At 37.4% G+C, this 17,461-nt stretch overlaps 1 protein-coding gene across 1 annotated transcript in view; it reads left to right on the top strand.

Annotated features, from left to right (window-relative positions):
• Positions 1-242: 242 nt before the first annotated feature.
• Positions 243-17,461, top strand: part of LOC136865981 (general odorant-binding protein 19d) — a 143,128-nt gene continuing 125,909 nt past the window's right edge. The window contains exon 1 of the mRNA XM_068226377.1: positions 243-344. The gene's annotated coding sequence lies outside the window, so the exon portion shown is untranslated. The remainder of the gene's footprint in view (positions 345-17,461) is intronic.

Here is a 17,461-nt window from a genome sequence, read left to right on the forward strand (position 1 = left end):
GTTCCTACTACGGAAATAGAAGCCTAATTAAAATGTTAATGAGCCTCTTAATAGATGAAAATGCTGACAGGAAATCATGTCATTTTATTACCTGTATTCCAAAACCTGTTTGTAAAATAAGCTGAGGAAAGAAAAAAGAAAAAACACCTCTACAATTTATTGATTCTAAAGCATATCAAGACCTTGGCCTGTTTGGTAACTTCCTGTGAATATTACCCTGTGGGCACTCTACTGGAACCTACAGGAAGTTGGTGGTGTCACTTCAAGGCTAGAAACAAATTCAGTTACATAACTTAAATATTGCAAAGTTGGTTGTCTTTAAAAAGCACATAGGCCAGTTGAGAGTATTGTTGGAATTCCTGTCTCTGTATTCTAATGTTCTTAACAAGGGTATAAAGGGTATTTAAGAATTGGATAGAAGGGGTTATGTTTGTCAACTGTTTATGAAAGAGAAGTATTACAGATATTTCTGTTTTATTTATTTATTTATTTATTTATTTATTTATTTATTTATTTATTTATTTATTTATTTATTTATTTATTTATTTATTTATTTATTTATTTATTTATTTTTAAACATTTTTATTCATGATGAATACCTTACATATACATGCAGAGGTAGTAAAAGAGTGTGAATCCCACATAAGGTAAACTTGTGTGTGGGCTTCAAAAATACAATAGCTAGATTATGTACATCATGGCATCTAGTGAATATCATTTACTCCATTATCATTTTGGTGATATTGTACTACAGTAATTTTATGAACTGTTTTTCTGCATTTGGTGTAATAAACAGGAAGCTGGAAATGAGAGACATGGGTTAAGGAGAAGGTTGGTTTCTTAGTAGAGAGGAATAGTGTGCTATAGTTGATTTAAATATTATAATGGAAATTTATAAGTTGATCTACTTTGTAATAACTGATCACGTTCACAGGTAATGCATTGTATATCCATGGCCCTAGACAACTTTGTCCAGTTAAGTGTTCCGGCGTGGTATACTTATTCCAGTTCCGCCTTGCAGCCTGAGCATGGATCAAACATTTTCATTATTTTTCTTGAAAGTATTGAAATATTCTTTCATTTTTCTCTTAGAAGTTTTCTATTAAATATTTTAAATATAACTTGAGAGCAGTTGATCTCCATTTTCAGATGACTTAACATTTTTTTCAAAGACTTTGTACTGCTAACAGGACCTAATATATCAGCCTTCAATGAAATATTGTGAGTAAATGTTTTTTTATATTAACCAAAAAGTCTTCTGAAGCAAAATGATTCAATATTGTGATGAGTTCAGTATAATTTATGCTATTCAGCTGGTTAAGCATTAATTCAGAAGCTAAATTGCTTTGGGAAGGTAATTAGATCATTGATATGACTTTTCCTTATAGATAGATTTTTCTTTCTGAACTGTTTTCAAATGGACATGATAGTATTATAGTTTATGTCACGTAAAGTGAGATGAACAAAGGATACCTTCATATTTCAGGATGACTTAGTTCTGCTTCCCCATGACTATTATAATGATGCTGAAAGGTTTGAATTAAATTTTATCATTTATCTGTTAATTTTTCAAGAGATGGTGTGTGTTATATGGAGAACTACATCATTTTATCAATCTTACATTTGTATACTAATGCCTGTTGCTCACGGTAAAATTTTCTGTCAAACATATTGTACAATAACTTAATTTTGTAAAATTTCTGTTGCTCACGGTCAAATTCAAGTTTTATAAAACCTTTGATAAAACTTTTCATAAAATAGGACATGTTCTATTCCGTAAAATTAATTTTACGAAACAAACCAATCAGCGAAGCTGACATCACGATGATGCTGGCGCTACGTCGTGAGAAGATTGTGAAGCTTGATTGTAAACAAACACTTCTTTCTAAAATGACAGGATCCAGGTGGACTAAGGAAGCTGTTAGTGTTTTACTGGACGAATACCAGGAATATCCATGTTTGTATGAGGTTAAAACACCACTTTACCACAACAGAAATGCAAGGAGAGAGGCAAAAAGCACAATCGCCAAATTCCTATATGAATGGTCTTTTAACCTCAACTAATTTTCAACCAAGGACAGCAATCTTCTACCTTCTTCTCTTCTTTTGATCCAATTCCGAGTCCAGGATTTCCTGGCATTTCTTTTCTTCCTTTTTACCACTGTACAACATAAAATTGCAGCTAAAGCAGCAAGTTTTGTTTGTTGGAGCCATACTCTCAAACACACCATAGGTTGTTCTTGGTATAAAAGTTTATCGATAGATGGTAGCACATACACATTTAATTCAGAAGTGATTCATAGATGGCCATCGTGATGCTTCCACGGATTTTATAAAATAATTTTACCATGAGCAACACAACTTGTTTTCACCAAATTTTTATAAAATTAATTGTACAACAAATTTTACGAAACATTTTACCGTGAGCAATAGGCATAAGGGTTACCAGACATTTGGGTTTTCCTATACATGTCCAGTTGTTTATGAATCCAGAAGCATTTTCTAAACTGCTGAGGTATCAAATTAAAATTGCATTTTTAAACACACACACTTCCAGGCATTTTTATAACAAAGAATTTATTGCGGCCGAATGGCCATAATGATGAATGGCCATAATGATACATATATGTCATATTCTTTTTAGAATTTGATCTACATAGTAATACAGCATATTTCCTAGTTCTAGGCTGTCATGTCACTCCTTGCTATATTCCACTATTGACCTAGTTTGGTTTGGGCACGTGGTTACGTGGCAAGTTCCACATTTATTGTTACATAGTTCACTCACACGCAATTTTTATCTGGATCATGAAACTCTTTTCAGGAGCAAATCTTGTGGTGGAAACCATGAAAACCATGATAAAGATGGTGGTTTTTCTACAGAAGGAGAAATTGGTGTCAATGAAATGTTTCCAATGATCACAGGTATCTTACGACTTTAAAATATCAAAACAGACGATTGAATGATTTTTGGGTGATGTAGGTGATGTGATGATAATGTTCACATAATTTTTAAATTCATTATAACTGACAGTAATAAGGTAAGTGGGTAATTATTTTTACTTTTTATAATTATGAAAGGTGAGGAGCCTCCGTGGCTCAGACGGCAGCGCATCGGCCTCTCACCGCTGGATACTGTGGTTCAAATCCCGGTCACTCCATGTGAGATTTGTGCTGGACAAAGTGGAGACGGGTCAGGTTTTTCTCCGGGTACTCCAGTTTTCCCTGTCATCTTTCATTCCAGCAACACTCTCCATTACCATTTCATAGCATTTATCAGTCATTAATAAATCACCTTGGGAGTGGCGACCCCATCGTACTAATAGCCTATATATGATTCATTCATTACATCCCCGACCCGGTCAATGACTGGAAAACATGTTGTAGGTTTTCATTCATTTTCATAATTATGAAAGGTAAGGATTTTCATAACTATCTTCAAGGAAATGTAAAACTTATTGGAAAGGTTAAAATGGCAGGCATGTCAAAAATAGTACAGAAGCAATTAAATGTTAAATTTGCTATCATTCTTATTGTTAATATGAAATATTTAATTCGATACATGTATACAATGAATTATTTTATATCATATGACATGTTTCTCTTATTTAATCTTGATGTCCTAGTTTGTTCTAGTTTTCAGTCCAAGATGTGCTCGGTCCTAAGGATTCCACCTGATAACCTGCCTGTATATTGTATTTTAAAATATATCTCCTTCTTGATTTAATTCTTCTTGGTCTTTCTTCACTTGTTTTTCATTGTTCTTGATTTTTTAAATAATAAATAATCAGTGTTGTTGTTTTCTGTTTTCCTTTCATTGAGAAATCATCAAACATCCTTACACGTATGGCAACATGGATTTATTTTCCTTATGGTATATTTTGGTGCTTAATAAGCTATCTGGTGATACCATTTCATCAACAGTAAAATTAAATTCAATCCTTTCAACATTAATAGAACAGTCTGGTTTACTTTTGAGGAAGCAGAGTGAGGTCTTTGCAAAACACAGAGTTTTCCTACAGAATATCTCATACAGCATAAATCTGAAACACTATCATATCTATTATTCTAGTCTGTAAAAACTTCAATTTAAATATTTTCAAATGGCTGTAATGTGGATGTGATGATCACATTTGAAAGCTTATTCTGTCAATTATTATTGATAAATCATACATACATCTTCATTATAGACTGATATGTCTTTCAGTGTTCAGTCTGCAAGCCTCTGTGGATTAACTCGATGCCTCTACTATCCTCCAATACTTGAAAAGCTCTACTCAAGCTTATTCATCTATTAATGTCATTCCATAACATCTCTCCACTGACATCTTGGAACATATCACTTAATCAAGCAGCTTGCCGCCTTACTCCCAAGTCTTCCCACCCCAAAGTTTGCAACATTTTTGTAACACTTCTCTTTTGTCGGAAATCACCCAGAACAAATTGTGCTGCTTTCCTTTGGATACAATTCTCTTCTTTCATTTAAAATTTGGTACCATACGTTTCTAATGTACATACATTGTGTTTATCCTGCAGTTGCCATGTAGGTAAGGTTTGTCTTTTTTTTGACATGACATCTATAAAATGAGGTTACATACATTTGAATCTTATTGAAACAAAATTGTGAGCTCACACCAGGGGTTACAGCTCCAGAACAAAAATCCAGTCTGAATGGTTGAGGCATCGTTTGTTTGAAATTGTGGATAATGAGACGCTCTCACACTCGGAGGGCCTTGGTTAAAAATGTGGAGCAGAAGTGTGGGGGTGATTATTTTGAGGAATACAGTTTGGTGTATGATTAACAACTCCAAAACCAAAAGACATATAAAGGTGGTAAAGATGTGTAAATATAGACCATTTGATGCCTTATGTTTGCATATCAAAATTGTCTGAACCCCAAAAGAAAAGCATTGTAAGGAAAGGACCCAAAATATAAAGTTGGAATTTATTTTTAAAAATCAATGATTTGACCATCTAAGTATCAATTCTGACTCCTCATGTAAGATACTATTGAAAAGCTCTTTCTGAGCCTGAGACAATGGTACCACAACAGGGACCCCATGACTCTTGAGGAAAAAGTTGTGTGTGGGTCAAATATGTGAGAATTTCTTAGACTGTTTCATATTACCTTCTAAACATAAATTCCAACCCATAACATGTGTATTATCGAGTAGAAAATCATATGCCTGATCTAACAGTACAATTGTGATAAATGTAGGACAATTAGTGCAGAAGTTACATGGTGTATGAAATTTCAAAAATGACCAAATATTTTGAACATTATCATGTTTGGTATCATTGGAAGGAGGAATTCGATTAGGATTGAACTGTGCATCATAACACTGTACTTCTCAGATTTCAACTTCACAAATTATAATTGCACAGAATTATACAATTTACAGAAGCAAATGCCAGCTCATTGCATTAGTACAGAATGATGAAGTGTGGCATAGTTCATACATGCTTGAACTATATATACTAAGCTATCTGTGTCACTAGGTGACCAGCCCGATAAGTTATTTTGCAATAAATACCATTAATAACATAAGAGGTATAAAGATATAATCACTCTCCTACAGTTCCCAAGTCAAAGGAATTAATCAGTTGTAGCTAATCGCCAACTTGACCAGGCATTGAACCCAGGACCCTTTGAACTGAATGCTGCAACACTGACTGTTCAGTCAAGAGCTGGATGAACTCTAGCTATAGCACTATTCTGAAATGTTGGGATGTTTAAGCTGAGCAGCCAAACTCAGAAATACAATAGGATGTTACCAATAAGGGTAACATATGAACAGATGATACACAAGCCTAACAGACTATAACTATGAAATGTATAATTGAGCTGCCTAATATCAAACATGGAGATGCGCCACCTATATCAAAATTGGGTTAAGGATTGATCCTTATAGCATTTTTAATGCTCTCTCTGAATTAGTGGTCCGTGTCTTTCATAAACGAATATTTGTATGTAATTTTAACATGGAAATATGCAGTTTCTTTCATAATCGAACACCTCCAAACGTAGTTTATATCAAAAACGGACATGACCATTTCAGCCAATCATTACTACAAGTGACATCAAACTGTCATGGCGACCAGAGAATTTTTATCGACATCTTAAGGAAAAAAGAGGAGGACTTCTTTTTAATGTCCTATGATTGCCAAAAGAACCTCTTTTTGCCAAAATTAAGTGATCAGTCGGCTTATTATTCCAGACAACTCTACTATTACAATCTATCTATTGTAATAGGCACATCTCAAAGCAAACTGTGCCCTGATAATGTGTCTGTTTATACATGGCTGGAGAATGAGGGAAAGAAATCTTCAAACGAAATAGCATCAGCGGTTGTCAATGAGTTACGATCTGATGATTTACAAGGCATCACTTCAGTCAAGTTGATTGCTGATGGCTGCTCCGGCCAAAATAAAAACAGTAATATGTTGGCAATGTGTACAAAGTGGCTTACAAAGTATGCACCATCCTCTGTTGACAAATTAAAACTGGTATTTCCAGTTACTGGACACTCATATTTGCCTCCAGATAGGATTTTTGGACTCATTGAGAAAAGCCTTAAGAAGATGACAACCATAGTAAGTCCTCATGAATATCTTAAGGTGTTCAAAATGTACGGCACAGTAAAAGTGATTGGACAAATCTTGGAACCACTGAATTGGAAAGAACAAACACAGATTTATCTGAAACCTGCTAGTCAACTTCATTTCAAGATTTCACAGAGAATTGTACTCACGAGCACAAAAAGAGGCAATGTTGTAGTTAAAGGTGAGGTAGGCTACTATTTGGAAACAGGTATTGAGCGTAAGATCACGAAAGCATGACAGGTAAATCTAATGTTAATGAATCCTTTACTTCTGATATTGATATGAATGTAAACCCACAGAAACTTAAAGATGTTGACAAATTACTAGGAAAGCACTTCGAAAGTGATTGAAAATTAATGCCTCTCTTAAGTTGTATGTCGAAGTCATCAATAAGAACATTTGTAGTGAAAATGAACATGCTGTTATATTTATGAATGTGATTGTTTTGAAGACCCTTGTGATGAACCAGAGGTTATTTGCCCAGAAATACAGTGAAGCAAGAACTGAAATGAATGTTAAAAATGTTAACAAAGTATAAGAATAGCCTTATTTCTTTCATATTTTAATTATATTTCTTTTAAAATGGAAGTTTACTTTCGTGTCATCCTGCACCTTTTTTCCAAATATTGGGATAGCTCGTTTCAAAAATGGACAGTTACATGGATGTTTGTATCAAAAATGGACAAAAGCCAATCTCGGTTTCAAAAATGGACATCGTCATATTTGAACGTGTTTTACATTGACTTAGACTGAAATTCCTAAGTGCCGACCATGATTTTCTTGTTCATAGGGCTGGAAATATGGTACACACAAATTTTCACACATATAACGGGGGTTTAACATAGAGAAACAAAAATGTGGCTCTACTGAAAAATTAACAAAATGGCTTTTGTCCATGTTTGATACTAGGCACCTCAATTGATTATTTATACAGTAGAATGAGATGTAGAATAGTATACCAAATTATAAAATGTATTTTCTTTTACAAGGTGAAACAATATAACTCACACTTTAAAAGGCTCAGTTCACATGTTCACCTGTGCAAGATATATCAATAAAATGAAATTACTTACTTACTAGTGGGCACTACAGTCCACGTTAGTTATCTGTCTCCATTCATCTCAATCTTCGGCTATTCTTATCCACTTGAATGCCAAATTCTGGTGGTCTTCCACATCATCAGTCCACAATTTCCTGGGTCTGCTTCTTCTCATCCTGTCAAGCTTTCCTGTAAATATTCTCTTGACGATCCAACCATCAGGCATTCGCTATATATGCTTAGGCCCCCTTATTCTCCCTTGCTTAACTTTCAGCACAATGTTTATCTACCCAAACAGTTCTTGCAGTCCCGTTCTGTATTTGTTCTCATTCTCCAGCCATCTTCATCTCTCACTTCTCCAAGTATCTTCCCTTCTTCCTGTCCCACCTTAATAGCCAACCAACACCTCTTGCAGTTATACCCAACACTGTGAACCATACAAAACTATACAGTAGTTGTATATATTTTAATCTTGGTATTCATGCTAACATATCTAAATTTAAACATATTTTGCAAGGCGTAATAGAATCAATTTCCACTTATTTTTTAAAAATATATATTTTTTAAATTTCTACTGAAGTTTTGTCATCTGCGGGTATTAATGATCCTAAGTATTTAAGAATTTCAGCTTTTTTATATTTGCTTCCATTCAAACTTATAGCACATTTTCTTCATTCTGAGAAATTAAGAGATTGTAAATCATCCAGTATTTATATCATGTTGAAGTCAAACTAGAAAGGCTGCACATAACACTGCATATTCAAAGGAAAGAAAGAATACAGCTTTTAACTAAAAAGTGTCTGCTACCATAAATATCTAATCCAATGCTGCTTGTAACGAAGATTAATGTTTTGTATATTAATTCTTTGCACATTGTGCACGTTAAATAAATGATTATAGTAAACAGGCTAATATGGATAACTGGAGGAATACAAATAACAATAAATGATGTGCATTTAATACAATGTACACAATGGCTGATAAGCAAGCAACTGTACACTATCATCACATGGGTATGCAGCATAACTAAATGTAGGCAACTTATATGATGGAAGGGAACAAACAAGTGAAAAATTAAGTTATGTTGTTGTTGTTTAAGTCATCAGTCCATAAACTGGTTTGATGCAGCGCTCCATGCCACCCTACCCTGTGCTAACCTTTTCATTTCTACATAACTACTGCATCCTACATCTGCTCTAATCTGCTTGGTCTACCCCTACCGTTCTTACCACCTACACTTCCTTCAGAAACCAACTGAACAAGTCCTGGGTGTCTTAAGATGTGTCCTATCATTCTATCTCTTCTTCTCATCAAATTTAGCCAATTTGATTCAGTATCTCTTCATTTGTGATTCGATCTATCCATCTCACCTTCAGCATTCTTCTGTAACACCACATTTCAAAAGCTTCTATTCTCTTTCTTTCTGAGCAAGTTATCATCCATGTTTCACTTCCCTACAATGCCACACTCCACACAGAAATCCTTATCAGCATTTCTCGAAGTTTAGAAATGAATGCAAGTCTGAATCTAAATCTTGCTATACAATGTATGTCTCCAACTGTGAACGAAGTATTACTTCCAATCCACAGAAATTCTGGCAATATCTAAGTTCTAAAAGGTCATGTAAATATATTCCTTCAACAATGCATCTTAATGAAGTTACAGCAGATACTGTAGAAAATATTGTCAATCTTTTTGCTAGCCACTTTTCATCTGTTTATTCTTCTTATCAGAATAGTAGTAGTATGTGATATGATTATCCTTTCTCTGTTAATGTATCAGTTATAAACATTAGTAAAGCAGAAATTTACAACAAACTGATATCTCTGGAATTAAAGACAACTCTAGAACTTGATGATGTTTCAACTTACCTACTCAAGTACTGCTCATTTATTTTATGTAAAGCACTGTTTTATCTGTTCAACTTATCATTTTCCAGTGGAATGGAAGAAAGGATTTGTTAGTCCAGTTTGCAAAAATGGTGATAAAACTGACATAAAACAATATAGACCAGTTATAATTTCTTTTCATATTTCCAAAATTTTTAACTCAATAATTGTTGACAAAAATCACACCTCTCTTTAGAAACATCATCATTGATGAGCAACATGGATTCTTTTCAGGACAGTAAACCTGAAGTAATCTTCTTTTATTCTATCAGTTCCTCTTGGATGCAATAGAGAATCACTCCCAAGTACACTGCATTTATACAGATTTATCAAAAGCTTTTTGACACTGTCGACCACGATATCTTGCTGCAAAAACTAACAGGCCACGGAATTAATGGGCCTCTCCTCTCATGGTTTGAATCGTATCTTAAAAATCGCCTGCAGATTGTTAAAATAAGGAATCATTTTTCTGTGCCTATTATTGTTACCAGTGGAGTTCCTCAAGGGTCTCACCTTGTGCCCTTACTTTTTACTCTCTACATAAATGACATTAAAAATATACTTAAGAATTCTGAATTGCTTTTGTTTGCTGACGATGCAAACATTTTTATGCAAATTAATTGTCTGCTTGATTGTTTAAAACTTCAAGATTTACATCATCTGGAAAAGTACTGTATTCAAAATGGGTTGAAACTTAATCATGAGAAATGTAAAATAATATTGTTTTTTTAAAAACAAGAAGAAAATAACATTTCGGTAGAAATTTAGTAATAACAACATTCTAACTCCTGTCTCACAAGTTAATGACCTTGGTGTTTTATTCAGTTATAACCTATCGTTTAATGAACATATTGAAGATATTTGTAAGGAAGCATTTCAAAGATTGGGTTGCATTACTAGATATTCTAGAGAATTTTCAAACTTAGCTACCTATCGATTGCTGTATGTGTCTATGGTAAGCCCTATACTAGAATACTGTACACCTGTTTGGAACCCTTCTCATCAGACCTCTATCCATAGATTAGATTCAGTACAACATAAATTTCTTTGTCTATATTCATTTAGAGCAGGATTCTCATATGATAATGTTGATTATACATCCCTACAACACTCCTTAAATCTGCATAGCCTGTCACAACGCCGTGAATAATCGGATACACTCTTCATTTTTAAATTGCTTCATTTCTTGGTGAATTGTCCACAACTCCTTGCAAAAATTAACGTACATGTACCAGACAGACGCACAAGGTTCAAGAATACATTGTCTACAAATTGGCATAGAACTAACTACGCATTCAATGGGCCAATTGAACGAATGTCAAGATCTCTAAACAAAAGTGGATATTGATATATTTAACTGCTCATTGTCAAAATTTAGAAGTCACTTACATAACCCTCCAGAACTGACTATTACTTTCCTGTGATTACTTGTAATATAACCTGTGCATATATCTGTACATATTTTTCTACTTATACTCAATTGAACATTCTTTTTAGTGTGTTTTGTTTTGTTTATTCTTCTCTACTGTTATGTAAAATGATATTACCGTTAATAAAGTATTCTTCTTCTTATTATTATTATTATCTTGACGACAGTAATTCTTTCACTATGCTGGTCGTAGTAGCTTACCCGCTGCCCTATTTTCTTATTCGTTAGTAAACCAACTCCTGCATTTCCTCTGTTTGATTTTATGTTGATAATTCGGTAGTCGCCTGACCAAAAATCCTGTTCTTCCTGCCTACATACTTCATTTACACGAACTACATCTAACTTTAGTCTATCCATCTCCCTGTTCAGATTCTCTAATCTACCACAACGTTTCAAACTTCTAACATTCCACGATCCGACTCGCAGAATGTCAGTATCCATCTTTCTGATGATTGCCCCCTCTCGTATGCGGGACTAGTTTACCTCCAGACTATTTTACCCAGGAGGAAGCCATCATCAGTTCATCATTGATACAGAGAGAGCTGCATGTCCTCGGGAGTTAGTTACGGCTCCACTTTCCCGTTGCTTTCAGCCGTGTAGCAGTCTCAACACAGCTAAGCCATGTTGAGTATTATTACAAGGCCATATCAGTCAATCATCTAGACTGCCGCCCTTGCATCCCCCTTTCGATGAACCATTTGTTAGTCTGGTCTCTCAACAGATACCCATCCATTATGGTTGCACCTGCGGCTCGGCTATCTGCTTCATTGAGACACACAAGCCTCCCCACCGCGGCAAGGTCACATGGTTCACAGGGGAGGAATTAATAGATATATATAAAGAAAAGAACATGAAAAGGAGCATTATAGGATAAATACAATGAGAGAACTTCACATGCCCTGATGAAGGCCAATGTAATTTGGCGGGAAGTTCGACTTTGTTTCATAATAAATAGGCTTTGTTTTAGTAATAAATAAGTGGTTTTAATCCAGATAATTTTATATATATTTATATTAATTTATTAACTTGAGAAACCACAGTGGTTTCATCAACTGTATCTTGTTATCCTTCCAAGTGGTAAATGCATGATATCAGGCGTTTTATGCTTGTGCCTAATGGCAATGCGCGATTTCAGGCGTTTTGACAGGCTCTTTATTTTATTTCGTTATTCAAATGATTATTTTTCAAAATGTGCTAATTACGAGTCAAACAAAGGAGAAATATTCGTACATTATCATGAAATAGTTTGTATATTAGCATGTTACAATAATCAAATGTAAAACGTTGCCAGAGTAGCGTCATAATCCCATTGTCTTGTGCTAGCTGCTACATACTCATGTCAGCAATACTGAATCATTTCCTCGCTCTTCTGGCGGACTGAATAGCTGGCTAGCGAGATACATTTCATGTCAGACGTTAGAGAGAAATCTTGTTGTCGAAAGGGAAATGAAGGGTTGAAACCACTGCTCATTCATAAGTACAATATCTTCATGGGAGGTGTAGTTAACAAAGATAAGTGCATTTACCATGCCACTTGTTCCTGACCAACCGGAAGGTACTGGAAGCAACTTTTTTCAAATGTCCTAGATATGACATTATTTTATGCATACATCCTGTACATAAAGAACACTGATAAGCCTTTAGCAGGACGAGACTTCATACTCAGTATCGTTAGGGGATTGCTAAATAAACAGTTCCCAATTCGAGTTGCAAAACCAACAGGTCATACAGGATGTCCCTCTCATGCTCTCGAAAAACTGCCACAGAATAACAATCGCGTATGTGTTGTGTGCTTGCAAAAGTAGAAGAGGGAGAAGAAGAAGTCTACACTTTGGTGTCCAGGATGTAACGATGGTTTTCACCAGGGGTGTTACCATAAACTAGTACACTTCTGGAGGCCTGACAATCGTGGAATAAAAAGAAAGACCCATCTAAGTGACTCTGAGTGAAATGTACAAGTGGTAGCGTACAATTGTTTTACACATTGTTGAATATTTTTTCCAGCTAAGAACAGTATTACGAACTATATACTAGTCTCAGCTATTTACTATCAACTGGTGCTCATTTTGTATGTCATTTTTAAAATTTACTTAGATATAAACATATTATATATAGCAAAACGTTCGCGAAAATAAATAATATAAACAAATTCAATATATTTTTGGTCTTACATTTTTTGGATGATAAATAACTGCTTTAATATAATCATCTGCTTATTCCTTGTACTTAGTACTTAGTACGTATAACATGTCAACGAGTTTTAGCACAATTTATATTAAGAGTCTGCAACACCGGTAAAATATCTCTGCCACTACAGGGTAAACGACCACCACTTCGAGGGTTAAAGGGGGAATATTGTAAGTTGCATAATTAAATAATTATTGTAACTAATTTAAAATTGATAATATAAAACGCTGGTATATAGAGCCTATAAAAATGACCTAAGAAGAAAAGGAACCCAATGGGACCATATAAGTAATGGAAAAGAAGTGCAAATCAAGCCGTCTGTGTTTGTCCTGTGTTCTTAGTCTTTCACCACTGGTATTTATCTTTATATTTTCTTGTCTCTTCCATTTCCCTGCATTTATCTGACTTTCTTCTTATCCTACCCTTTCCACATCAAAACTGAAGTTCTGTCAAGATGGTACCCCCAGTGATTGTTGAAGTCTGCCTTTCTGATGAAGCTGAGTATCTTAAATGAGCTGGTCAGGGGCTGAGAAGAACAGGAATCGATAAGGAAAGAGAAAGAATTTAGAGATGGCAGTTTATGAAAACGTGGAGATTATCTTAGTTGATTTGTGATATCATTCCATTTCTCCCTGTTCCTAAACTGATCTGTCATTGTGTTTTTCTTGTTATGAGTTCCTTTCATTGTTCCTGTATATGACTTGCCATTGTGTTTATCCTGTTTCCTTTCTATATTCTTGTCCTTCTGTGTTCATAGTCTTTAAAAAAAATTCTTTATCTTTTTTGTCTCTTCCATTTCCCTGTGTTTATCTGGCTTTCTTCTTCAAAATAATCCCCTATACAGGGTGAGTCAGCTATGCCTGATGTTTTATGCTGTTAGGCATCCCACTGAACGATACTGGTGTCATTATGGTCTATTCTCCTTTGCCATATACCAAGCAACAATCGCCTTTAATTACTCACTACATCATTATCATTGCAAAAATATGTACCGTATGCGACAGACATTTACACAATACATATATACGGTTATGTAAAAAGTATGTGCCAACTATGAGCTTTCAGTATGGTATGAAATGAATGCTAAAAGCGATGGCATACTGATAGAAAAACGCGTGTACATTTCTGGAAACCTACTCACTGGAGTCGCTGTGGTGTCATAGGTTAAGTGCAGTGCTGTTAATACAGCTGCGTTTGGTGGGTGGGTTCGAATCCCACTTGATCCGGTAAATTTTTATCGCATTTTGTACTTCGAGAATCATCCACAGAGCCAATGCATCCGAATGCCCTCATGTCGTGGGTTATTTAATTAATTAATTAATTAATTTATTTGTCTGCCTCTGTGGTGTAGTGGTTAGCGTGATTAGCTGCCAACCCCGGAGGCCTGGAGGCCCGGGAGTTCAGTTCTCGGCTCTGCCACAAAATTTGAAAAGTGGTATGAGAGCTGGAACGGGGTCCACTCAGCCTCAGGAGGTCAACTGAGCAGAGGTGGGTTCGATTCAAACCTTAGCCATCCTCAACGTGGTTTTCCACTTCTCCTCCAGGCAAATACCGGGATGGTACCTAACTTAAGGCCACGGCAGCTTCCTTCCTTCTTACTTGCCTGTCCCTTTCAATCTTCCCATTCCCCTACAAGGCCCCTGTTCAGCATAGCAGGTGAGGCTGCCTGGACAAGGTACTGGTCCTCCTCCCCGGTTGTATCCCCTGACCCAATGTGTCTCGTGCTCCAGGACATTGCCTCTGAGGCGGTAGAGGTGGGATACCTCGCTGAGTCCAAGCGAAAAACTCACTCACTCACTCACTCACTCACTCACTCACTCACTCACTCACTCACTCACTCACTCACTCACTCACTCACTCACTCACTCACTCACTCACTCACTCACTCACTCACTCACTCACTCACTCACTCACTCACTCACTCACTCACTCACTCACTCACTCACTCACTCACTCACTCACTCACTCACTCACTCACTCACTCACTCACTCACTCACTCACTCACTCACTCACTCACTCACTCACTCACTCACTCACTCACTCACTCACTCACTCACTCACTCACTCACTCACTCACTCACTCACTCACTCACTCACTCACTCACTCACTCACTCACTCACTCACTCACTCACTCACTCACTCACTCACTCACTCACTCACTCACTCACTCACTCACTCACTCACTCACTCACTCACTCACTCACTCACTCACTCACTCACTCACTCACTCACTCACTCACTCACTCACTCACTCACTCACTCACTCACTCACTCACTCACTCACTCACTCACTCACTCACTCACTCACTCACTCACTCACTCACTCACTCACTCACTCACTCACTCACTCACTCACTCACTCACTCACTCACTCACTCACTCACTCACTCACTCACTCACTCACTCACTCACTCACTCACTCACTCACTCACTCACTCACTCACTCACTCACTCACTCACTCACTCACTCACTCACTCACTCACTCACTCACTCACTCACTCACTCACTCACTCACTCACTCACTCACTCACTCACTCACTCACTCACTCACTCACTCACTCACTCACTCACTCACTCACTCACTCACTCACTCACTCACTCACTCACTCACTCACTCACTCACTCACTCACTCACTCACTCACTCACTCACTCACTCACTCACTCACTCACTCACTCACTCACTCACTCACTCACTCACTCACTCACTCACTCACTCACTCACTCACTCACTCACTCACTCACTCACTCACTCACTCACTCACTCACTCACTCACTCACTCACTCACTCACTCACTCACTCACTCACTCACTCACTCACTCACTCACTCACTCACTCACTCACTCACTCACTCACTCACTCACTCACTCACTCACTCACTCACTCACTCACTCACTCACTCACTCACTCACTCACTCACTCACTCACTCACTCACTCACTCACTCACTCACTCACTCACTCACTCACTCACTCACTCACTCACTCACTCACTCACTCACTCACTCACTCACTCACTCACTCACTCACTCACTCACTCACTCACTCACTCACTCACTCACTCACTCACTCACTCACTCACTCACTCACTCACTCACTCACTCACTCACTCACTCACTCACTCACTCACTCACTCACTCACTCACTCACTCACTCACTCACTCACTCACTCACTCACTCACTCACTCACTCACTCACTCACTCACTCACTCACTCACTCACTCACTCACTCACTCACTCACTCACTCACTCACTCACTCACTCACTCACTCACTCACTCACTCACTCACTCACTCACTCACTCACTCACTCACTCACTCACTCACTCACTCACTCACTCACTCACTCACTCACTCACTCACTCACTCACTCACTCACTCACTCACTCACTCACTCACTCACTCACTCACTCACTCACTCACTCACTCACTCACTCACTCACTCACTCACTCACTCACTCACTCACTCACTCACTCACTCACTCACTCACTCACTCACTCACTCACTCACTCACTCACTCACTCACTCACTCACTCACTCACTCACTCACTCACTCACTCACTCACTCACTCACTCACTCACTCACTCACTCACTCACTCACTCACTCACTCACTCACTCACTCACTCACTCACTCACTCACTCACTCACTCACTCACTCACTCACTCACTCACTCACTCACTCACTCACTCACTCACTCACTCACTCACTCACTCACTCACTCACTCACTCACTCACTCACTCACTCACTCACTCACTCACTCACTCACTCACTCACTCACTCACTCACTCACTCACTCACTCACTCACTCACTCACTCACTCACTCACTCACTCACTCACTCACTCACTCACTCACTCACTCACTCACTCACTCACTCACTCACTCACTCACTCACTCACTCACTCACTCACTCACTCACTCACTCACTCACTCACTCACTCACTCACTCACTCACTCACTCACTCACTCACTCACTCACTCACTCACTCACTCACTCACTCACTCACTCACTCACTCACTCACTCACTCACTCACTCACTCACTCACTCACTCACTCACTCACTCACTCACTCACTCACTCACTCACTCACTCACTCACTCACTCACTCACTCACTCACTCACTCACTCACTCACTCACTCACTCACTCACTCACTCACTCACTCACTCACTCACTCACTCACTCACTCACTCACTCACTCACTCACTCACTCACTCACTCACTCACTCACTCACTCACTCACTCACTCACTCACTCACTCACTCACTCACTCACTCACTCACTCACTCACTCACTCACTCACTCACTCAC

This window comes from Anabrus simplex, chromosome 1 (assembly GCF_040414725.1).
Source record: "Anabrus simplex isolate iqAnaSimp1 chromosome 1, ASM4041472v1, whole genome shotgun sequence".
Classification (NCBI taxonomy): Eukaryota; Metazoa; Arthropoda; class Insecta; order Orthoptera; family Tettigoniidae; genus Anabrus; species Anabrus simplex.